General features: G+C 43.2%; 1 protein-coding gene across 1 annotated transcript in view; it reads left to right on the top strand.

Moving 5' to 3' along the window:
• The window catches only part of pik3r3b (phosphoinositide-3-kinase, regulatory subunit 3b (gamma)), a 176,135-nt gene that overhangs the window by 90,133 nt on the left and 60,012 nt on the right, over window positions 1-25,990 (top strand). The gene's annotated exons all lie outside the window — the stretch shown is intronic.

Here is a 25,990-nt window from a genome sequence, read left to right on the forward strand (position 1 = left end):
CATGCAAGGTCAGGTTTAGTGAATATGCACAGTGCTGTGTATAAATTCTCAGAATTCATATAATTTCCCCGAAAGCATAAGAAGACAAAACAACCTTTCTTAGACTAAAAAGCAAAGTTAAAAACCAAAAAGCAGCCCCCTGATGTTACGTGACCCATGACAAAATATATATCAAACAAAACACCATGTCTGCCTTTCTGGTTTAGGCTGTTAAAATAATAAAAACACCATGCTGTGAAGTGAACCGAGCACTTCACCACTACTACTGGACATTGGGCCTTATGCAGTTGCAAATGCATCACAAGAACAACTGTGTTGATCTCTTAGTTTGCAGCTCTGCCCATTGCTGCTGTGATTAAAAGAGAGGCATGTCATTTAGGATGGAAGGGGTCCAACGCTGCCAAAACTTTGACATACGCCCTAACATTAAGTCTGGAGAATAAGCAACCTGAAGTAAGAAAGCATCACGTCATGTTGTCCAATAAACAGCATGTTTGGGGTTTGCGAATTAAAGATGCTCTCAACCTCAACTATTATAGTGTTAAGAATTTCTTCTGACACTTCCAACAGCAAACTTAAGCCTCTCATGGATCTTGGGAAATGGGAAGAATTTTGAAAGCCTTTTTTTGGTTGTTTAATTAGTCATTGCACGTGCAGCATGAATATAATCGTTGGGAAAACACAAGATATGTGTCAGCATAATCAGCATAAAGTTTGTGGTAATGATTCTTGACCACTGACCACAAGTGCTTATCGCACCGTGTTGCTCTGGTGAAGCATTCCCACAGTCAGCTGGTTCAGCTGATAGCATATGAGGCGGTTTGGTGTGATACTAGTTCACTTTTTCTGCTGATATAATTCAACTGCAGCTGTTTTTATCTGATGTTGTTTTGACAAATACTGTTAAGTCCAAGGCCACCTTGTCTAATCTCCAGCTGTACAACCCTTTAGACTTGACCACTTAATTCCATTTTGTTTGTTGTGTCTGCGAACTGATTCTGAGCTCCTAAGAAATGTCCTAAAATGTTCACTACGGCCACGTTCATAGATCAGGGCACACACATGTGGAGACGACCGTGAGCCTTTTGAGTGTGCCTGCAGAAAGAAAATGCTGTGGAGAGATCAAATCAGTGTGTGAGGACGAAAGAAAGGTCAGATAGCAGGTGTGTGGCTGATTACAAGGACTGAGCTGGTCTGCTGAGGTCATTGTTTCTGGGTCACTGTGTGTGTATAAATGTCAGTAGGTCAATGTGTGTGTGTGTGTGTGTGTGTGTGTGTGTGTGTATAAGGTGGTACTGGTCTGTTAAGGCCCGGGTCGACATATTGGTCGTAGCAGTGATTATAGTGGCTGCTCGGGGTTTATGCTTCCTTATGGTGCAGTGGTTTATTCAGGCATGTTGTTGTGAAGATGTTGGTCTAATAAGCAGATTAGAGTCTGATTTATTGTGACATGACCAGGCAAGGACACAACCTGGACCAAATCAGCTTTGTCCAGCTATAGGTGGACTGGTTATTTTTTATGTTAGAGCCACAATATTTTCAGTAAAATTGCTTAATTTCTCATCTAGCATAATTTGTATCGACTGTGGCATCCCACAAGGTACAAGATTAGTTCCTCACTTTTATTTCCATTCATGCAACTTAATGATCAGAAAAGTGGTTAAATTCAAAAGCACTATATCCCTTTGCTCTTATACGGATACTACACTTTACTTTCAAGATCAGTGAGAGCAAATCTTTTTGACTGGTTTTGTGATACGGTTTTTGACAGTGACGAGGCAGACAGGAAACGGGTGGAAAGATAGTTACAGACAGCGAAGGTCGCCAGTGATGTTGTGGTTATGTGGCATGCATCGTAATAATCTGGCTACCAAGGTGCTTTAGTTGTACTATATCTTAAGGAAGCTTTGAATTTGCTTCAGCTTTCAGGTATGCTGCTGATTACGGCAGACAAACACAAATCAGACTTTGATTTTCACTGTTTGTGGGTGACAAACAATAAGACAGGATGATGTCTGGAGGACAATATATAATTCATGAAATATATATATATATATCATGCAGGGTGGGGAGATTGATACGCCGAGGTTTGCGGCTGGGCTGCCACAGGAGATTTGTGATTTTTCCTGATTCTGAATATTTTTAAAATGCTAATGTTCAAGTGCAGCCTGATGGGAAGCACGCACGAGGATATTCAGCGTGCTCAGGTTGATTTTTAAAATTTCCAAACACAGCTGACATTTCAGAGGGCTTGCTCCTCAGGGTGTCCTGGTTTTGCTTGCACATCCTCTTTTGTTCATTTGAGTGCGTCATCATCATGTTTTGGGATTGTCCGTTAAAATGTATCTGATTTTATGATTCCCGGTATTATTTTGTTATTGAACGTATAAAAATGCACACGCTTTGCAAATAAACACTGTGTGCATACATGTAAAAGCTTGTGTGTTTCCTATAAGTGTGTGTCTGTGTGTGTGTGTGTGTGTGTGTGTGTGTGTGTGTGTGTGTGAGTATTGGCAGAAAAGCTTACATCACAGTAACAAAAGGACCAGAGGGAGCTATTCTGTGCCGTCTTTGAAGTGCGTCTTTTGTAACATCTCTTACACAACCCTCCCTCTCGCTCTCTCTGTGGGGTGTCTGAATAAAGCCTCAGAACTCTCTGGTTGCTTTGTAATCAGGGGAACGATGTGGGAAACTGTACTGATGTAACATACTTTTCTCTATCTTCGTTAATTCTCTCAGGATCTCTGTGTCTGTGTCTTATTTACATGTAGTCATATCATGAGTCTGAGCATCTGGGTCTTGTCCAGACAGGAATTATCTGCTTAAAAAGGCAGGTGGGAATTCAGCCAAGACACATTTGAGCTCCCTGAAAATCTCTAACCAACTCTGATTGGGAGAGATTCACTGGAACCGTCCTTTAACTTTGGACTCAGCAAACTGAAGTAATTAAATATGACTGAATATAAAACAACAACAGTTAAGTGTAGGTGAGTGATGATTCATTCAGAAAGGAGTCGCTTGAAAGCGGAATGAAAAGCCTGCTGTTATTCAGGGGGCACAGATGAACTGTGCAAGCACATTCTTGTGCACAGTCCCTCCTCCAAAGGCTGTCATGGCGTTGCTCTGGTTTGCAGACACTAAAAGTGGCATTAGTCGTTTGGTGAAGAATGAAAATCGGCAGCTTCAGAGAGCACCTGCTGTCACGTGGGTACAATCGCGGCGTAAAGTGGGAGTGATTGATGGATTGTCTGTTTTGGAAAGGTTTAAAAGATCCATCCAGAGATCGTCTCAGTGGAAAAGGGAGTTTCAGACACTGATGGATGATCCAGCAAACACTTGTGAAGCACGCAGAGGCATCCCTGGATATGTAGAAGGCTCACAAATGAAGAACCTCCTAGAAATTCCATTTATAAGCTAATTAATTCTTTTCCCAGGTTCTTTGTGGTAGTAAAAGTAATCACTGCCTGCATTACGTGCAAAGGCAGCAGTTTTTCAGTGAATGACATTCATGTATCACGCTGGAGTCCCTGTGAGGAGGAGTGGATGACGGGTATATTAAGTGCAGCAGTTAGACGCTGGACTCAAAACCAGGCTCCTATTTGCGGTTGGCTCTAGACAGCAAAAGCACGTTGGCTCAAGGTTTGGAAAGACGGTGGTGGTTTCATTCATTCGTTATCCATACCGCTTATTCCTAAAGGTAGCGGGACAGCACAGCTGATACGCAGCTAATATCAGCGCGTCAGTGCGGCGTGAGGTTTGTTCTGCAGCCTGTGTTGACGTCTTGTAACCCTGAAATACAATAATCTGAGAGTCTCTATATAATTATTGTATTTTCGCAACCTGGCAGCTCTTGTCAGCAATGACATTGAGATGTTCAGTCGTTTAATGGCTGAAGGGGTGTGTGTGTGTGTGTGTGTGTGTGTGTGTGTGTGTGTGTGTTTAGGTCATGTTGCTGTTTCAGTGGCTGTCTGACTGAGCCTCCCTTTGTTTGATGAATGCAGACGGAGAGGGGGAGCGGGGCGGAGAGAGGTAGGCCAAAACAGGGAGGTCAGGTTCATGTGTGAGCATTTTTCTCACCCATTACCTCCCCTGCCACCCCTGCAGACAGCATTAGTGGGGGTCAAGGGTTACCACAGTGCCTGTTGGCGGTATGTTAACCCCTTAACAGAGGTTTGTGATGAGGTGTGTGTGTGTGTGCGTGTGTGCAGATGCCCACTGACCTCTCAGGAGAGCTGCCCTCCGAGCCATGTTCTCCAAATGGAGTCTGAATGTATGACCAGCCCTGCTCCACCTGAGTGCTCCCTCCATGTGACTCTGTGTGTGTGTGTGTGTGTGTGTGTGTGTCCAGTCCAGCCAATCTGTCAGCCAGCATGCTGCAATCAGTTGGGGAAAAAAAAAAAGGGAGGATTGTAAAACTCCCAAACACACCCATTCACATTCTGGCCCTCTCTCTGCTTTTGTTATGAGCTGTTTTCCTTCCCAGGCACGCAAACCGTGCCCACAGCTTGGCAGGAGTATGATACACACTAACACATACATTCTCTCACACACTCTGACACACTGACACACACACTGGCTCTCTCTCTCTCTCTCTCTCTCTCTCTCTGCTCTCTCAGGACAATTATTTGGCTGGCGATGTAGCAGAGGAGGGTTTGATGGTAAGAATCTACTGCTCAGAGACTTCATCAGAAAGCTGGCTGGTGTTACAGCTGACTCCTCTGTTTCAAATCACTGTAGTCCATTTTTTAGAAAATGCACCTGAGCACATCTAAAGCTCACTAATTAACACACTGTGTTTGGTTGTTTGTCACCTGTATATGACCGAACATAGATTAGAGTCAAACTGGTCACTGTCAACTTTACTTTCACACAATCTGCAGGTTTTTGTTTTGGTGAATCATCTCATCTTCTGGCCAACACAGTTACTAACTGATTAGAAGGTTTAAACAATCGACTCGCTCATTAAATATGTTGATGAACGTCACTTTATCCACCCGCCAGTTCTTCTGCTCAGCTTCTCAGGCTGCAGCGCAGCATGTCAGATAGACTCGGTGAGCAGACAGACTCACAGCGATTACAAGACTGCACAGTCACTGTTGTTCCACGAGGAACAGCTCCATCGTGTAAATCCTCCACAAACCCTTTTACACTTCTGTTTGTGCACAAGCTAAACAAGCGAGTAACGTTTGATTAAGCATTTAGTTGTTGACAGAAACATTTTTTTTTTTTTGCAGAAAGTGTGAAAAAGTTCACCCAGTTGTCTTTTTTTTTATAATAACAAAACTCTGGACTGTTGGTCAGATAAAACAAGATATTGGTGGATTAAAGAAAGCAAATATATGTGTGCTGAGCTAGAGTTTGATATAGAAACACCTGAAGTGCAATGAGAAGCTGCTGATGTGTGAGTGACCTGCACTAAACTAATAACACACACTCATACTTGGTCGCCAAGGTCAGAGCAGAGAGCAGAGTGTGTGTGTGAGGGCATGTTTGTTTGTGTCAGATTAGAACGAGAGTGTGAATGCATGTCAGTCAGATACATAAATATTACATGTGTGTGTGGGTATATATATATATATATATATACAGTATAAACTGAGTGTGTGGGTGTATGAAGGGTTCACAGTCATCTCCTGACTCTATCCCACTGGGAGGAAAGTGCCAGCTTAACATCCTGAATAATCCTACTGTACGGGGTCAGCAGCAGGGCGCGCACACCAACACACACACACTTGGCAACATGTGTGAATATGTGTGGGGGATCATGGTTGTGTAATGTGATTAAGGTCAAGCGAGCACTCAGCTTTTAGTGTGTGTATTTACTAGTGTTTGGTGTGTTTGTGGGTCTCTGTCCAGCGTGTTCTGCATGCAATTACATGAGAGCTAATAACACACAATTAATTCTCATAACTTCCAGAGTTTCTCTGTTATCTTACTTCATATCAGGAGCCCACAACTTATATTATATTAGCAAATGTCTTACCTCTTCCATAGAAACTCTGAGGCAACATTATCTTTTGTCTGTCACGTGTGTCAGTGAGTTGCAGCCGAACACTAGTGGACCATCGCGGACAGATGACCTACTTCGATTCACGGTCCGTGTCCTGTTATAGGCGTGAAACGAAATGATGGCGGGATGCCACACAGACGGACCACTGCAAGTTCAAGGTCATTACGCCACAAATTATTATTTATTTTTTCCCTGAATCACATTGCTGCCCTGCAGACCAGAAGCAAATGTTCTGTGTCTCAGTTGCTGGAAACAACCGCTTTTCAACGCTGTAATGGATGAACTTAGAATCCAAACCCTCTGTGTTAAGATTAAAGCTCACATCTGAAGGTTTCTACTGACTTGTCCCAGTTTACTGAGATCTGCTTTAGATTGTAAATCAGATCTCTCTCTCTCTCTCTCTCTCCCTAAAAGAATGTAATTAAATTATAAAGGGCTTTATTGGCATGAAAGCTTTGAAAACAACGTTGGCACAATTCATCCACGTATTTGGACCTTAACAACAATAAGTAGCAACAGGAACATTAAAATTAACATGCATCAATTATATATACAGTATACACAGCAAGTGTGTGTGTGTGTGTGTGTGATTCATTCACTGTCTCCTAGGTTGTGGCATGTAGATACATAAGTATTTGTAATTTGGGGAGCTCGTAAAGCTCTTTCTGTCTTTCTTTCTCCGTATCATGAGGTCAGGGTCACTGTACGCTGTGAGGTGAGATGAAGTTAATGGTCTTTGAAATCACTTTGTTAGCTGGATACAGCGCGACATGTGACCCAGTCAGTCCTAACAGGAAGTTGGGAGGTGAGGGTCATAACACACACACACACACACACACACACACACACACACAGTGTCAGGACTGTTGTTGTCCATTTAAGGGGGGGTCATGAAATCTTGGAAACACGGATATTAAAAAAAATGACCTGATGTCACCATTTGTAGTTGGGATTTTCATCACACTACTGGTTTCACCAAACACACTATTGCCGCGTTTCCACTAGCACTACTCGGCTCGACTCCGCTCGACTCGACTCGACTCCGCTCGACTCGGTTTAGTTATGTTTCCATTTCAAAGTGGGCGGGGTCGTCATAGCAAGGCGGCCCGAAACTCCGGAGCGTTTGGTTTGTGTGTATCCGTCTGCCTCCTTCATAGAAATAATAAAAACTGTTTCCAGGGTTTTAAAAACAGCGGGTTTGATTCTTGTGGCTCCCTGGCCAATCAGTGGCCTGCAGTCTGGTGACGTCGCATTGTCAGCTCGACTCAGCTCGCTTGGAACCCCGTCCGAAGAGGTACTAAAATAGTGCCTGGTACCAGTCGAGTCGAGTAGTGCTGGTGGAAACGCAGCATTAATGTGTTGTTTTGTTCTAGGCCCCTTAGTTTGAATAAAGAAAACTCCTTAATCACCTTTAATAGACAACAGTTTGTGTTTGTCCCGTTTCACAAAGCCAGATTCACAAAGAGCCACTTTTCCCAGTTTGGTGTCACAAACTCAAACGTTCCCGTCAGTGCTGGTTGTGTGTTTTAGTTTAAATCATCTTTCAGCACAAACTCCGGCTCTGTTTGCCACAAACACTCAGACTCCCCTTTGTAATCGTATCCAGAAAGGAAGCCTGCAAAGACAGACCCTCCACGGTGAACGTCACTGTCCCCAAACTGACCTGGTTCTGTTAATCTGCACCATTCAGCTTCATTTGGCCCACTGAGGGTCCAGCAGGCCGGCTAACCAAGCAGTCATTTGGCCAGTTTGTCGGCCCACCACTTTGGTCCTTAATCACATATCTGCTTTCCCCTTATCTTTTAATGTTGCTCCATCATCAGGTCATGTTGACCATGTCCAGCACTTCTGTTCATCACCAAATATCTGCAAAACTAAACCCATCAGGCTGAGCAACAGCAGATGTTAGTGTGCTAACGCATCATTACCGTACGTCTGCTACAGCGTGTTAGCATCGTCCTCATGGGCATCTTGGTTTGCAGAAATTAGCTCAAGTACAGTCCCACTATAATCTAGATTTAGCTCCATTTATTAGAACTATAACTTTGTCTAAAACATGGAGGTTACAAAACATATGGCGCAGATTTTACACAAACACCAAGATGATGCTAAAAATCCTATTTCTCTTCAGCCCACAACATTTGAAAATGTAATAATGTTGTACTTTCTTCTCTAAACCTTTGAGTCCATCACTTCATCCAGGCCTGGATGGTTAAGGTCTTCCCCAGGGTGCAGAAGTGCCACATTTAAAAGGTTAAAATGTTCCTCCTCCCCACACAGCACAGCCTTTTCCCTCAGCTCGCTCTCTATTAGAAGATTATCTTATAATACCCATCATCCAACACGCTGCTCTCTGGTTGAGTTGTTTTATGATGTATTCTGGGAAGAAGCTCTCCCCTGGTTAATGTCCAAATTCTGCTGTAATGTGCTCATGTAAAGCTTGAATTAACATCAAACAGCCCCTGGCTCCCATGTTTATCCCTTCATATGTAATTTTAAGGATCATAAGGTCACAGAAGCTGTGCTTCCTGCCTTGTGCTGCCCTTTCTCCCTCCATCCTTTCCTCCCTTCATCTCCTTTTCCACGTTGTCTCTTAACTCACTCTTTTATTTTCATTCTGCATAAATTGAGGAGTTTTATTAACACATTCCCTTTAACCTTTTAAAGCTTGGACACATCATGAATACATATTCATATGCATGCAACGTTTCATAGTAGTAGAAGTCCATGAAACTTTTACTTTGCCAGCGTCCTGTAGGTGTGACAGGGCTCAAAACAAACACTAGCACTGCTGTACGGTCACTAAAAGATAATTTAGTCTGATCCTTTTACAGAACTCACAAATTAACACATCTAAGTTAATTTCTTTTAGAAATACTGAGCAAGTGTTCTCTCTAAAAGCAAGTTGTACCTGTGGTTTTGGTCATTTGCAAGTGAAAAGACCTCCAGATTAAAGATAAAAAGGGTTTGTGATTTAAACAACAATATACAGTGTTTACTGTGCTTTAGTCATTAAAATATTTGCGACAGCCTCTTCATCCATTATTAATCTACAAAAGATTTCTTTTGGCCTACAAATGATCAGATTTGATTAATCTGACAGGGTTCTCTCTGTTCCTCCCACAAGCTACATCCAGTTGTTCAACTGCCCAACACTGTTTACAGCTGGATCCATATGACCTTGTGTTACCGACCTCTTGTGTTAAGTCAAGTGGACTCATGGTTTTCTGTTCGATACCCAAATTTCCAACCATATCTAGAAATGCACCCTCATTAAACGGAGCACTGCTCATTTTGCCTCACCAGTAATGACCAAGCAGGCTTTAGACCATATGAATCAAGTCAATCATAAAGATATGGAAGTGAGCAGCATTACTTCACGAGCAGTTTAAGGATAAATGATTTATTTTCACCACGCAAGCCACAAGCAATGCAATGAACTCATGACCCGAAATTATAACGATGTACACAGCTACGTGATGAAATGAAAATGAGACAACCGAGTCTCCCATGAAGCAATTAAAAAAAGCTTGTTTTTGCTTCAGCTCGGCGGGATGGCGTGTGAGCGTGTATGCACACGTGTATTGGCGTGTGCGTGTGTAATCGTCTGTCCGGCGTGTAGTTTCCACCAGCTGTGTGTCAGACAGTTGCTGCACTGAAGGGCAAATGTGATGTGCAGAATATGAGGCAGGGATGGATGGGTGAGCTGAAACCAGCCGTGAATACCAAAGTGCTCCCTGCTGTCTGTGTCTCTGTCTGCCGCCACCTGTCTCTCTTTCTTACTCGCTCTTTCATTTTGCTCAGCTCTCCTTCTCTTTCTCTTACATCAGCTGGAGCGGCCAGAGGCAGTCTGAGGAGCAGTGTACTGTTGTCTCTCTGCTCCAGAGTAAGGAAGGACTCACAGAATGACAGGATGGACCAAGTTCAACTAGAAACGTGCAGTAGTTTACGTAAGACTCTACCTGCAAGCACTGCAACCTGCAGTATCAGGACTGTACATAGTCACTCTTCTTTCTTTGCATCCTTTCCAGAGTCCTCAAGGAGTCAACACTTTGTGCTCCTCACCAGATCAGTTCCACTTCTTAGTCAGGTGTTCATCGTATTTTGGTTTCATTTTGCTTTGCCAACACTTAAATAACCAGCAAAATTAGTGTGTTTGTATGGCTGCAATTTAAAATGACATTAGATTCAGGCTAAAAAAGACTGAATCAGGGTCACAGAAGTTGGTTAGAGTGGATGTAATGTCTGACTTCTGTTTTCCTTTTCAGGAGCAACAGCGTCGTTAGCTCTGCACAAACTCCTGGTAAAGAGGTTGAGGTTGCAGACACAAGACTCTCACTTGATCTAGACATGTATACTGAGAAAGGGAGGGACAGGCAACACATGTAAAGCCTTAATGTGGGCTGTGAAGATGAGGTTGATGAGGTCACATGCTGGTCAGTGGTGTTTGGAGACATAATGTATTTCGAACACGAGGTCACGATATCGGTTTGCACCCTTCTCTCCACGTCTGCTGGTGTGTTTTTTTGCCTCATGACACCTTCTCTCCTCTCTTCCTACTCGTTTCACTGGGGATCTGTTGTTTTTCAGCAGTAATAATTCTGGTTTTAAATCAGACCTACTGTTTTCTCCTGCTGACTCAGGACGATTTGAATTACTAATGAGTCGATTTTCTTTACCTCCGGGCAGCTCTGGGAACAGCTGGCCACAGAGTGGGCTGATCAGTATGCACGACGCACTTCATCCAGCCTTTTATTTTGGTGAATTTCACTCCTAAATTGGTCAGTTTGGAGCAGCTCTCGGCCTTGGAAGGCTTTGTGAATTTTAGCCTCCGGGGTTTCATGACTCCAGATGATGTGAATTAGGCCGCTGTTTGCTAACCGAGGTGTTGAATTGTTTATGCCAAGTTTAGGAATAAACTAATGGAAGAGCGTGTAAGGAGAAGTGTCTGTGAGGTCCTCTTCCTTTCCCTCTGCTTCCATTCTCCTTCCCAGCATCCTCCATGGCCAGCAGATGTTTTTTTTTAGTCATCTGACATTATTTTAAAGCTGGATTCATTTATTTTTCTGGGTCAAGAGTTAGCAATCATCCCACTTCAACATCCAGCAGACAAAGATTACCATAATCATCAACTCTGGTTTGGTCTCCTCCAATTCCTGAGAAAAACATCTGGCTTTTTAGTACCTAGATCTCTCACTTTCTTCACCAGTTGTGTCTGTCTGCTGTTTGCTGCTGCACAAGTAGTGTATCTGATGAAAACAACTACTTACTGCTTGAAACATCATTGATGAGCTGAGTAACATTTAAACATGTAACTCAAAGAGGCTAAAACCCTGCGGCCAGAGAAAGTGCATCTTATCAAATCAACTTTATTGACCAAGTTTGAGCAGGCAAACAAGGAATTTGACTCTCTATGTACAGTAGAAGGAAAGAACAGGACAATATAAACAATATAGAACTCTTTGACAACAGTATATACAGTGGAGGGAGGTGTAGTGCAGAATTGCAGTGCAAGAAAGTAGTGCAAAAGTTGCAAATGTGCGGGATGGGGGGGGGGTGGAACTATCTACAGTGGATCCTGAGACTCTGAGGTTAGTGAGAGTTCATCAGGGTGACGGCCTGGGGGAAGAGACTGTCTCTGTGTCTGGTGGTTTTGGCCTACAGTGATCTGTAGCGCCTACCAGACAGGAGGAGTTTGAAGAGTTTATGTGCGGGCTGTGAGGGGTCTGCAGAGATGTTACCTGACCCTGGACAGGTACAAGTCCTGGATGGAGGGCAGATCGGCCCCAATTATTCTCTCTGCAGACCTGATTGTCCTTTGCAGCCTGTGCCTGTCCTGCTTGGTGGCCGATCCAAACCAGACCGTGATGGAGGTGCAGAGAACAGACTGGATGATGGCAGGTTAAACTTCCTGAGCTGTTGCAGGAAGACCAACCTCTGCTGAGCCTTTTTCCAGACAGAGTCTATGTGCTGAGTCCACTTCAGGTCCCGGGAAATTGTGGATCCCAGAAACTTGAAGGAGTCCGCAGTAGACACTGTGCTGTTGAGGATGGTGAGGGGGGCAGGTGTCGGGGCAGTTCTCCTGAAGTCCACTGGCATCTCCAAAAACCCTAAATCCTGCAGCCCACCCTATCAGAACTGGGCATCTCAGGTACTTTGGTTTAAGACCTACCTCACGGGGCAATCGTTCAAAGTAGCGCAGGAAGGGTACATGCTAAAGTGTCGCTCCATCCAATCACATGGTTTCTCTTATCGCTGCTATACTGTTCACACCAAGCGTCATCCATCCTGTCTGGATTATTCTCATAGGAATGTAAAAACACATCAGTGAGTCACATTAAAACACTGGACGGCATTTGGCTCCATCACCGTGAGGACATACACAGTAGTTTATTTTAATTCAGTCCCATATTCACTGTCCCGCTGCCTCAAAGACTCACCAGAGCACCAAATGTGGATTAATCCGCTACTGAAAATAGTCCCCAGCAATCACAGTATTTCCTCCTCCGCTGTCGAACACGTGATTCATTGTTGGTTTTGTTTTTGTTATTTTTCATGGGATATTTTTGTGTAGGACAAAATAAAGACTAACATCAGTCTTAACATCACAACATTTTGAAACACCTCCACATTCAAAAGAAAACTAAGTGGATTAAGGATTTGTTTTTTGTTTTTTGTTTCCAGCATCCTGACTTTGCAGCCGCCAGCACCTGACCTGCTGTGTTTTATGTGTTTTATGGGCTCGACGAGTTATGGCAACACACTTTAACAGCTAATCTGTATCAAGCTGCCCTGCTAGCCTGGAGTGCTCTGCTTGCTCAACCACACGGAAAGTTATAGAGCCCCATTATGATGCTCTATCAAGCCCCTCATATTGCTTGAAGGTCAAGGGCACTTTATATGAAAGATATGAAATCTGCCTGATATTATAAGGACTGAAAGGGATAAAAGAGGGAGAGAGACAAAGAGAGAGAGAGTCATTTCCCTCCTTAGGTTACTATAAAGAGACAATCTCACCTTTCCTCTCATGCTGGGAGGTTTATGGGCGGCCAGGGAGCTGTAATTGGTAGCTGACAGGCCGAGCTTTGAGGCAGCACGACCACAGGTGACGGTAATCTACAGGATCTCATAGCACACATGCATGTGCTGTACACACACACACACACACACACACACACTCACACACTCACAAAACCAGGCCACATGTTCTGATGTGTTTGTGGCGCCTTTGAGAGACGAAGAGTAATGAGATTTGTATTCTCAAAAGAATAATAAAAACCTCTCTCCTTCGTTTTGTCTCAGACAGAGTCGTATTTATGATATTTTAAGGTTGTGGAGAGTTTAATATGCTCAATTAACATGTGCAAGCCAACGGTGGTTCATTTTTAACTTTTCAGCCTTTCAGGAGCGCTGCCCCCCCCCTCCTTATATAAGTGACCTTGGAAAGGAGAACTACAATGTGTTGGTTCCCTCTCAGAGATGATGTAATTCAGGTTGTCTTTATGGGATATGACCTAAAAAGCATCAAACTAACAATGATAATAACAAAGTTTATTGCACTGAACTTCAATTTGGTTATATTGGTGATTAGGTGAACACATAGAATATCATTTTCCACATCACATAGATGCAAGTGTTGCCATTCATATTGGGATATTGATATCAGCTACTGTCACAGCTGTGATTGTGGCCGTCCGGTTAATTACAACTTGGGTCTAGATCTCGTGGTTTTTGTCCAGCATTTCCATCAGCTATGATAATATATATATATATTATATTCATCAGTAGCATCATTAAAATAAAGTCAAACAGTGTAACAAAAAAAAAACACATGAGCAAATGATCGGATGGATTTAAACAATTCAACAACCAGACCATTAGAGAAAAAGGCTGTTATAGACCACAGTAATTAGCCTTCAGAGAAGAAGCTGCACAGAAGATTCACAATTCACCAGCAGTGTTATCTTCATAGATAAGAGTCCTGCCTGTTTGAGCATTCACACTTTTCCTGTGGCCTTATTTGATGTTGAGGAAGCTTAATATCTGTGCCAGTATCCTACAATGTGTTTCCACTTGTGCTGCGGAAAATTTCAAACTGGTTTCAAACAGGCAGTAAAGGTGGTGGTGGTGGTTGGGGGGGGCTCCTGGTGTAGCTTAAAGGGGGATGATGGACAGCTGAAATGTGGCGAGATACATATAATGCATCATTAACACGGGTCATAATGGCAGTGAGCTGCAGAGAGAAAAAGGTAGGTGATAACAGGCAGTGTGTGGTGCAGCGCTATTTCCTGCTTCTGGTGTGAATCTTTGTTTGTGACTGCAGAGAAGAACATTTGTGAAATGATGTAATCTGATGATGAAAATAGAGGCCAAACATTATGCAGTTTCACCGTTTAATATATTATATTATCATATTATATATTTTATGTTTTTCTCCACTTTGATTTTTCTTCCAGCAGCTTTCTGAATAGTCAGATCATCCAGTTTAAACTCCATCTTTTCCATCTCTAAAATCAGAGCACTTTGCCAGTGAAATGTCTAAACCCAGTAAGTCTTACCTGGTGGTCAGTGTTCGTGTCCAGCAGGCTGCTCTGACCTCATCTCTGGCGAGGACTCGGACCCTGCAGCTAACGGCAGATGTCCTTTCCTACTCCTCTTTCTCCGTCTCTCTCTATCTCTTCTTCTTCTCTTTTTTTCTCCATCCATCCCTCCTTTTCTCTCCTCTCTTTCTCTGTGTCTCTACCTTTGTCTCCCCTGCTGATTTCCTCCTGCATCCCTCAACGTAGTCGAAAGCGTTTATGCCGTTTTCTGACTGTCAAAGACTAAAACATGTGCAATTTGGTGGAAACAATCTCTACGCATGTCTTTGTAGGTTTCAGTTAGTCTTCAGGTTTCACTGTCAGTTATGTGCTTCTTCTGCAAGAGGTTTTGTGCCGCTATAATAATGTCACCCTACCTCCTGCTTCGCTTCAGAGAAAAACAGTCATTATTTACATGAATGCATGAAGAATATGGATAATTTTAAGCATTTGAACAACAATTATGTTGGTTTTCCCGCATTAGGCAAAGAAAACTGTGATATAAACATGAAACAATGACAAACTCCTTCAGCCTCTCTGCGGTATGTTAACCAATCGAAACGTGTCCTCAGTTAGCTCACAGTGAACGACCTCATTGTGCTGCGACTTGTTATCAGGCGGCAAAGAGCGGCTGATCTGTCCTGAGCCCAACGCTGCGTTCAAGGACCTCTGATTAAATTAGGTTCCCAATGAGCTCAGTCTGCACACTTTAATTCCCGACTTTCTGACTAATCTCATTAGCTTCATTCTGGCTCGCCCCGCTCACTCAACCTAAAGGGATTCCCCTCTATGTCCACACACACACACACATCTACTGACAACTACACACACACATAAATCGACAAACAGTAAGCTAAAGGAGTTTTTTTTATTCAATTAGCCAAAAAGTGGTAAAGGTTCCTGCTGTGGATCGAAGCAAATGAGTGGATTGTGTGTGTGAGAGAGAGTCAAAGTGCTAATGCTGAGGTTCTGCCCCTCTACATATGAGATAATGGCTCTGATCTGTAACCTTGGAGTTGCTGAATGCTCCACTGTGGCTCTGGTGTCACTTCAGGCTTTAGTTTGCTGCAGAGCTGAGTCCACTCTTTCTACTGAAGATTTAAAATTCTCAGTGGGAAACCGGTAGCTGCTGCCAGAAGAAAATGTGAATGATTATAGTTGATTAAAAAAAAGATTTGATTTCAAAGTCCAGCATCTAATAAGATGTGATTTATGAACCTTTTTATTAAAGTATAAACCAGTGAGAAACAGGATCACGTGAGATTGAAGTGTTGGTTGATGAAAAATAGTTTCATCGGGCTTTTCCAGGGACGGGCAGAGTCCAAGAGTGATTCTGATTCTCATTCTAGACCCACAGAATGAGGAATAATTACTATTTCCTACAATCACTGAACTCATCTGGGCTGCACCAGCTTTTTGTAAGTCCTGACGCAGTTTTAATATTTAATACATTTTACAATCTAGCACAACTTAAACAACATATCCTGGTTGGTGAGTTTTCAGTTTGAGCTTTAAAGCCTCAGTTGATGTTTCTGTCATTAGATCCAGAGTCAGCAGCAGAAGTATGCAAATGCAATAGCTATGGTGTGATTACATAAATCAATATCATCTATCTTCAGATCTGGCCGTAGTCTGACTAGAAGCCCCCGTTGGTGCACGAACGCTGTGACGTTCTTCTGATAACTGCTGCGCTTATGTTTTACAGAGATACTAGTTGCAGTGTCTCACCACACAACCTGCATCCCATCAGTCAGTAAAGCCACCTCTGTGAGGCTGTCACCACGTCCAGGACAGCTAATAATAATGATGATACACCTAAAGGTGTCCCTGTTGGTCCAAGTCCCAGCAGCACAAGGTTGGCAGGGACCTGAACCCTTTGGAAGTCAGTAAAACTTTGCAGGTGTTGGCAGTTTTAGCCAAGCAGCATCTTTTGGATGCCAATAAACAGGAGGTGACGGGGTCACTGCTCAAAGGAAGCGCCAGCTCCAGACAAGCTGTATCCTTTGGGTGCCAGCAAAGATTCACATGGTCACTGTTTTAGTTTCAATCTGCAGACAGCATTAATGTTTTATGTAAAGAGGAGCTGGCAGCCCACACTATTTCTGTGTTTATTTATTATTCAAGAAGAGCAGTGAAGGAATAAAGAGAAAAGTGTGAAAGTGAAGCACGGGCCAGTTTTCACCCCAGGACACGAGGACCTGCAGCTCCTCCCTGACCAGAAGTGTTGTTCTGTTGTCTAACAGTGTGCTGTGTTGACTCCTTCACTATCAATACTTCCTATTGAATTGTACTTGAGTCAAAAGTTGAAGAACTTTTCTATTGATTGAGGCTGAGAATTGACTGAGACGGCTGCCGTGGAGCCTCTGAGGTAGGCTTTCATCTCAGAGATCCACAGTGAGGCTGTTTAATAAGTGATGAGGCAGCCAACGACCGCGGCCAGGCCTCCTTATAGAGATAATCCATATCTGATATTATATTCACATACACACACAAACACGCACACAAACTCTTTGACACGCTATTTAGAGCAGTATAGAGCTGTTTGATGGTAGATAACTAAGAGGTCAGCAGAAGCGTACACCGCAACAGCCCCTTTGATCGTACTGTTGTGCACAAGAAAATGAGATCGAATCAAAATTCATTGCACTTGCAGAATCGTGCACACAACAGGTGAAGTTCACAAGGAGCCTCTGACGGGCTTTTCTGCAGATATCATGCCTGCAAGGATCCTTCACAAAAGAACTGTCATGATCCTGTATTTTGTTAAGTTCAGTTTTGTTGTCTTGTCATTTCCGGTTTTATTTTGTAGTAACCCTGTTTATGTTTACTTCCTGCCGTCTGTGATTGTCTGGCTCCTCCCTGATTGTTTCCACCTGTTCCCCATTACCTTGTGTATTTGTCCTGTGCCAGTTCGTCATGTCCATTGTCTTGCCATTCTGCGCTATCTTGTCCTTGAATCCTATTGTTGGAGAACCATTCTGGATGTGTGGTTCTTTGTTTCAAGCTCTGCCTTGCTCTTGTATCGTGTTTCTAGTTTTGAGTGCCTTTTGGCCTGAGTATTTCTGTTCTTAGCGTTTTGATTTTGTTTTGTTCGTTCGCTCCTGTTTTTCCAGAGTCGTCTTTTGTTAGCTTAGCTTTAGTGTTTTGCCATTGTCCCTGTTTTTTCCCTGCCTTTGTTAAATAAAGTGGGTTTTTTTTTTGTCACTTTGAGTCGTGCACGTGGGTTCCTTTGTCTTTGTCCCGGTCTTGACAAGAACTTTGAAATCAATTACATGGTCAAGAGTTTAAATCCTTCTCCATGGAAGCACCTGTAGTCCTAAGGCACATCTCATAGTGCATTATATCAGCAACGTGACAGTAAACATGTCACAGTACGTGTCACAAAGGTCCACAAAGTGTGGACATTTGGATCCAGCCAAACAATACAGGAACCTGCTCAGTGAAACACGGCTTTGTAGCACCGCTAGAGATCAAACATGATGATAATGTTGATGAGGTGATGATGATGTGATGAGGTGATGATGTGATGATGTGATGAGGTGATGATGTGATGAGGTGATGAGGTGATGATGATGATGAGGTGATGATGATGATGATGTGATGAGGTGATGATGATGTGATGAGGTGATGATGATGTGATGAGGTGATGATGTGATGATGTGATGAGGTGATGATGTGATGATGTGATGAGGTGATGATGATGTGATGAGGTGATGATGATGTGATGAGGTGATGATGATGTGATGAGGTGATGATGATGTGATGAGGTGATGATGATGATGATGATGTGATGATGATGTGATGAGGTGATGATGTGATGAGGTGATGATGATGATGTGATGATGAGGTGATGATGATGATGTGATGATGTGATGAGGTGATGATGATGGTTTGCTGATGATAATATGATGAAGGGGATGATGAACTCTATTGTCTTATTTGGTGACGATGATGATGTCATGACGAAGAACCACTGGACGATGATAATGATAGTAGTAATGATGATGTGATGTTGCCGGTGGCGGCGACGATGATGATGATGATGATGATGATGACGATGACGATGTGGAACAATTAGCATGATGATGCCAATGACAGTGTTGGCAACGGTGGTGATAAGCATAATTAAGATAACAGTGATGACAATGGGAATAATGTTGATGGAAATGGTGAGGAGGAGGAGGAGGAGGAGAATAACGCGGATGATGGTGGTGATGAAGAGGTAAATGTAAATGATTGGCTGTATTTTATGAATGCTATATGAGCTCTCATTATGTGTCATAATTGGCAGCGGCTCTGTGTTCACATATGATTAATTACTCTAAATGAGGATTAGAAGTCTGCAATTAGTCAGTGATAACACAAGGACCGAGTCCTGATTATAAGGGTTAATTATCATGACCCACCGGTGCTCTGCTGTTTGTGAGTGTGTGTGTGTGTGTGTGTGTGTGTGTGTGCTATAAACAGGGACTTTTCTTATTAGGGGTCTACATCCCCCTTTTTCCTCAATGTCAATTAGGTGCCTGTTCATTCTTTGTAAATATCATTTAGAAATGTCATAGCTTAAAATAATCAAATGAAGACAATGAGGACTGAGGTCTGTCTCTCCGCTCTGCCGTCTGCAGAGTGGCAACCAATAAATTATCAAATCCATAAATGCATGTGTGAAAACCTCGATAGTTAAAAGCATAACAATCACTAAACCTGCTGCAGCGACTTGTCGTAGTGAATTAAAGGTTTTCAGTGTGAAAAGCTCAAACATGTTTTCTGTCTTTATTCTAAACTGTGGTGGTTAAACATCTTTTGTTTTGTTAGAGTTCAACAAACACTCGTTTGTACGCAGCACTTCCATATTCCACTCTTCGGTGCGCCGTGACCTTTTCTTTCACGGCAGCACTTCTCACAATCAGGTTCCATAGGCGAATTATTGCAGCCCTGCATAAACTAGATTACCCAGGGGGCTCTATGTGACGGTCACCTGTCCCCGCCGCCGCCTGCCTGCCTGCCTGCTTCTCTCTGTCGGCGGCTAAAACAGTGTTTTATTAACCTCAGAGTGATGTTGGACTGCTTCTAAAAGGGCACCAAGAGAAGACAAACAGAGTCAGAAGATGACACAACAGACAGGAAATTAAAGTCCCATCCAACCACTTATTCAGGCGCATTTTATACACTGTTGGAATAATTGTTCAATACCCCCAATTTAGTTAAAGCCTGAATACACATACTGCAATGGTTCATTAATTAAGTTTCACTGTGATCTGTTTGGAAGAGTTTGATCAATAAAGTTGAGAAGATATAAACTTTATTTATCAAGAATAAATCACATTGTCACAATCATTTCATGAGAAGAGGTTAAAAAAAACCATCTTATTCCAACTTTATGGGCAACAGTGTATAATCTATTATTCTAGTAATATGTAGTATTATATATATTTACATAGATATTATTGTTTACTCTACTAATAATAATGGCTGTAAAAGTATCTCCAACTATCCTAGAAATTCAGATTATGATACTTTTGAGTAGCGTGTGAATAAAGGGAGTGTAAGCACTTGTATTTTTCCACTAACTTTCCACGACTTATTACCCAACTTCAGGTTTGGACCTCACCAATGATCTTGTGTCTCAATGGGAGCAAAACCCAGAGGAGACAGAGGAGGCTGTCAAAGCAGCAGGTTAAAGGTTTGGAAGAAGGTGTTGGGTTATCACATGCAGAATAGGTCAAATGTTAAGCTGTAGTTCTTTAATATCTTCCTTCATCTGTTTCATTATTGAGCCTTCGTTTGCAAAAACAGTAAGAAAAAAACACAAAAGTATAATTTCTGCCCAGAGCAGAGCGAAGCGAACATCAGCGTCTGCACTGTGTCTTCATGTGTTTTACGACAGGATGCATGCTGGACTTCCCACACTTCTACAGCTCTATAAATCTGGTACCTAATATCTGTTATCCTGTACTGCTGCTCATTAATGTTGTGCACACACACACAGCAGCAGCAGCCTCTGTAACACAGGTCGGATTATGCGTCCCTGTGTGTGTGTGTGTGTGTGTGTGTGTGTGTGTGCACGCTGTATTGAGCCCGGTGAGTCTCCCCCCCCCCCCCCCCCCCCCCCCTCCCTCCAGCTCTAATAATGTTAAGAGCTGAAAAAAGAAGTAGCTTTTCCTAGAGCCTTATTACTGCTTCCAGTGTAAGACTTTGTTGGGAGTAATGAGAGCGGGAGGATTGTGACTGAAGGGGGGAGGCAGGGAGAAAAGTCATGATGGATGGAGGGAAACAGCATTATTATCCTTTTTCTGTTCGGGAGTACGAGTGAGCACACAGATGAAGGGGGGCAATTAAAAAGAGGGGTGAAGGGAGGGAAGCAGAGGGAAGAGGAACGAAGGCAAAGTAATAATTAGAGATGATTTCCAGGTGTTGTAACCTCTGGAAGAAAAATAGATTCATGTTTCTGATGCCCGTTTTTTTATTTGCAGTGGAAACACTAGAATTTAAAGGAAAAAAATTAGTTTTATACGTTGCTGAAATTAAAAAGAAGGCATGTAAAAAAGAAAAAAGATAATTTGTCAGCCACCTCAAAGGTTTCTAGTCTTCTCAGCAGAAGAAGTTGAAGAAGTTCTTGTGTAAAGAAGCACAGTTTCAGGCCAGTGACATCCTGGCATTTACCCACAATCCATAGTGTGATATGAGAGGTCAAAGGTGAGCTCAGTGTCCTGCACTTTGTGTGTTTCCACATGGAGAACTTCCCATCCTCTACCTACAGTAGAACCACAGCTGTGTGTGTGTGTGTGTGTGTGTGTGTGTGTGTGTGTGTGTGTGTGTGTGTGTGTGCGTGCAAAGAACCAGAGAACCACGAAGATCTTTTTCGCTCCACATTCCTCTTTGACAACATCATTAGCAGCCCGGCTGACCTGGCAGGGAGAGATACTGGACACACACACACACACACACACACACACACACACACACTCTCTGCTTTATTCTTTGCAGAGTCCAAACAGAGAAATCAGAAACAAAAGTGCACAGATGTTTTCTGAAGCAACTTTCAACACAATTTCAGTTTGTGTTTGTACCATCAACTGATTGAAGGGCAACAAATGTCTCTGAGGCTGAAGACGATGATTCTCTCTCTCAATCACACACACACACACACACACACACTCACTCACTCACACACACCTGGGAAAGCTGATTTTCCTGTATACAATCACAGTTTTGTTTCCTCACTTAAACTCACAGGCTGATCTCTTCCCTACAGCGTTGCTTTGTGAGATCTGGGACCTGGATCACGTAATCAATTATTCATTTTTGGATTTTGGAAGATGTATTTCTTCCTCAGCAGGACAGGAAACATGAAAGTTCATACAGAAATTGGATTTTGGTGGAATAAATGGAGTCACGTACAGCGGTGAAACCTGAGCAGAGTTTCAAAACTGTGCTTCCAGATTTGAGAAACTGCAAAGTACAAAAGCCAAAACTACAAAACAAACTCCAAAAATACACCTAATATAGTTTGCAGAGTTGTCCTTTAAACACTCGCAGGTCCTTGACTACATAGCCAAACACGCAAGCAGATATCCTCTCTCACATTCTCACCCACACACCGACAGTCAATCCCTTTACCCACATGTTCATGTTTTCGCAGCAGCTGCTGACAAATTGACACGATCCTGGGAATTTTCCCCACATGGAAACCTGCATTTTTTTGTTTTATCCTGGAGCTCTGGGCAGGGCGAGGTCACAGTAGGAAAAAGAGAGAGCATGCTGTCGCTGTCAGTCTCTCTCTCGTTCTTTGTGGTAGCAGCTTTTCCCAGGCACAGCCTAACTGACGTATTGGCAACATTTCACACACACACACAAGAAATAGCACACCAGGACAAACTGTGTGTGAGTAAGAGAGAGAGAGAGAGAGAGAGAGAGGGAGAGAGAGAGAGAGAGGGAGTTCTCTTCTTTTCCTGAGAATATCTTTTCTAATCTTTTCTAATCTTCTAACCTGAGCCGTCTTATCTCATATTCTCCTCTGCTCAAATCCTGTTCGTCCTGTTTCTCTGTCAAGGCCCGTAGGCCCCTCTCAGCCCTCCATCCTCATCTGAACTTGTCAGTGTTACCTCTTCATCCTCTTCCAGCTCTCATTTAACCTTTTTTTTTTTTTTTTTTTTTTTTAAAGAGCAGCAGGTTTGGCCTGGGCAGACCTCTCGCTGCCTCGTTCCACAACCTGCCAAGCTAACACACCAGCCAGCTGACATGAAACACAATATCCTGAGCACACTATGACCTCAGTGAAAAAAAAAAAAAAAAGACTTGAGGAACTGGTGCAGTTCGTGTCCACTGTGGCACACCCTGATGTGCCACTATCCTATTTCCCAGAGCCAACACTGAAGAAAAGCAACCATTTAAACACATGAATCAGCGCGTACTCGCTGCTCCTGGCCGTGTGGCACGTCCCATGTGTGCTATAGGCATCGAATGACGCTAATGGGTGTCAAATAAAGCGACACGGCTGGTATGTGTAGCTGATGTGTGCAGCAATTTAGCCCCAATTGCCAATTGGTCATGGCTGATGTTCATCGCGTTTGGCTGCATTACTCACGGTTTCATCAGAGCAGCCGACGTGGGGAGCTGATGTCTCAATACATTTCATTTGTCGTTGACTTTACCAGTGTTGGAATCTATCCATCTATCCATCTATCCATCTATCTATGCTGTTAATACTTCTCACTTATACACTGTTGCCCATAAAGTTGGAATAATTGTTCAATACCCCCAATTTAGTTAAAGCCTGAAGTTTCACTGTGACCTGTTTGGAAGAGTTTGATCAATAAAGTTGAGAAGATATAAACTTTATTTATCAAGAATAAATCACATTGTCACAATCATTTCATGAGAAGAGGTGAAAAAAACATCTTATTCCAACTTTATGAGCAGCAATGTATAAGGGACTTTTACTTACAGAGTACTTTTACAGAGCAGAATAGCTTTACTTCAGTAAAATATATGGTATTTGTTCCACCACTGGAACTTAAATATATTTAGCAAAACTAATTTTCCGGTAGTTTTCTCCTCAACAGTTTATGTAAAGCACAGGGAGCGTTGAATTTTAAGGATTTTAGGCTAGTGTTGCAGAGGCCGGAGTGGGAGCTTCCCATAGCTTGCCTTGCTAATTGCTCCAAAAAATAAATGGATTCACATCCTCATCCTCATTTTCAGCACTTTCACATGGTTTCTTCTCCAGTTCTCCACATTGTTTTGTTTTCCGAGAATCTTTTCAGAAAGCAACTCAAGGGAAGCTTCAAGGTAAAGCGCTGAGCCAAAGACGAGAACATTTGTCTTCATCACTGACAGTATTTGTTCTCACCTTCTCTGAGCAGTATGTGCTTCTGAATATCCTGAGTTAAAATGAGCAAACACACTCATCCTGATCACATTCAAACTGTGCTGCTCTGCGGTGTAATTCACTCCAGCTCCATCTGGAAATGTTCTGGTACGCTCTCCACGTCACCTGCAAGTGGATTTGTAAAATGTTTAGAGCTGAATTTCGTGTGAAACTACCCTCAACAACTTGTTGGAGTGTTTTCAGTTTGTGCGCACATCATCTGTAGTGAAGACAGCCAGCCTCCAACATCAACCACTCTTCTATTTTTTGATCCGTTTTCAGCCGACCCCTGAGCTCCGAGCCGCCTGGTATCAGCGTATGAGCAAGCGAGAGCTGCAGCTGTTTGATATGCAGCAGGCAATAGCGTGCTCTGTGTGGCAGCTACGACTTAGATTACCACTAATTGCAACCAGAAGGGCCGGAATGAATTTACAGCCCTCATTTGTATGCAGGCTAGATCAAAATTTGTGTCAGTCTGGATCCTGGCCACGGTGCTTTGTTGTGTGATCTGAAGAAATTCAGAAGAGTTTGGTGACTCAACAGCCGCGTTACACGACAAGAAGACAACATTTCCTCAGATACTGAGGGCAGCTGGAGTTAACTAATTTACTCATTTACTTCTCCTTCCATGAGAAGTGGAGTTCAGCCAACATTAATGCCAACAATTTGGATGATGAATTTTACTGCTGCATGTTCTGTTTCTAGTTAGGCTAGTGGCTCTGTGGATCTACAACTATTGGGTGGATTTCCAGGATATGTGGTTCACACAGTCCTGATGACCTTAGGATGATTTGTCATAACTTTGGTGAGCTGACTTTTCACCATTGGCCGTCATTAAGTCCATCCATCCATTATCTTCTGCTTGTCCGGGGTCGGGTCGCGGTGGCAACAGGTCAAGCAGGGCACTCCAGATGTCCTTCTCCCGAGAAACGCTTTCCAGCTCCTCCTGGGGGATCCTCCAAACCTCCAGAGGGAGGGCATCCAGGAGGCACACTGACCACATGTCCAAACCACCTTAACCGGCTCCATTCAATGTGAAGGTGCAGCGGCTCTACTCCGAGCTCCTCCTGGATGTCTCAGCTCCTCACCCTGTCTCTAAGGCTGAGCCCAGACACCATACGGAGGAAACTCATTTTCAGCCGCCCTCTGGCTCAGCTCCATCTTCACCATAATGGACTGGTACAACCCCTGCATTACTGTTGATGTCACACCAACCCGCTCCATTTTACCCTCACTCATGAATAAGACCCGAGATACTTGGACTCCCTCACTTGGGGCAGCAACTTGCTCCCAACCCAGAGGGGGCAATCCATCGTTTTCCAGCAGAGAATCATGGCCTCAGACTCTCATCCCGACCGCTTCACACTCTCACGGTCACGGTCTGAGGAAGCGAACTGAACCACATCATCTGCAAAAAGCAGAGATGCAATTCTGAGGTCGCCTGGCGTCTTGCCACCGAGCAACTTCTTAACTACCTTAGAGACCTCTGCCAGGGTCTTCAGAGTCTTCAGACTCCACTTCCTCCTCAGAGGCTGCGTTGATCGGGGTTCCTGCAAAGTGCTCTTTCCACCGCCCGACGATATCCCAGTCAGTTGTCCTCCCCAGCGAACCTAGATGAGCTCAGCAACACACCACTTCAACTGGCACTCAGCTACTGAACTAACGTTCTCCTTTACATGAGCACACTAAACTAAGATGAACATTGACTGAAACATTAACAGCATTGTCAGCCAACATTGCCATTGTTTGTCTGACAGAGCTGCTAACATGTCTGTGGACTCTTACTCTTGTTAAGAACTAAGTTGGCAAACTTGAATTTCTCTCATTTGTACATTTGTATTTGGTTGCTGCTGTTTTCAAGCTGCACTGTTGTCTTTTCAGAACCCCACTAACCTTATCCTGATATTCCGATATTACCTTAACACATTGAAATTCCACATTAATATATACTTACATTATTATTCATAACTATTTGAATGTGAATGTGGGCGGCAATTCTGAGGTCTGGAACCAGGATGAACTGACCCAAAA

The sequence above is a fragment of the Pempheris klunzingeri genome, chromosome 6, assembly GCF_042242105.1.
Source record: "Pempheris klunzingeri isolate RE-2024b chromosome 6, fPemKlu1.hap1, whole genome shotgun sequence".
NCBI classification, from domain to species: domain Eukaryota; kingdom Metazoa; phylum Chordata; class Actinopteri; order Acropomatiformes; family Pempheridae; genus Pempheris; species Pempheris klunzingeri.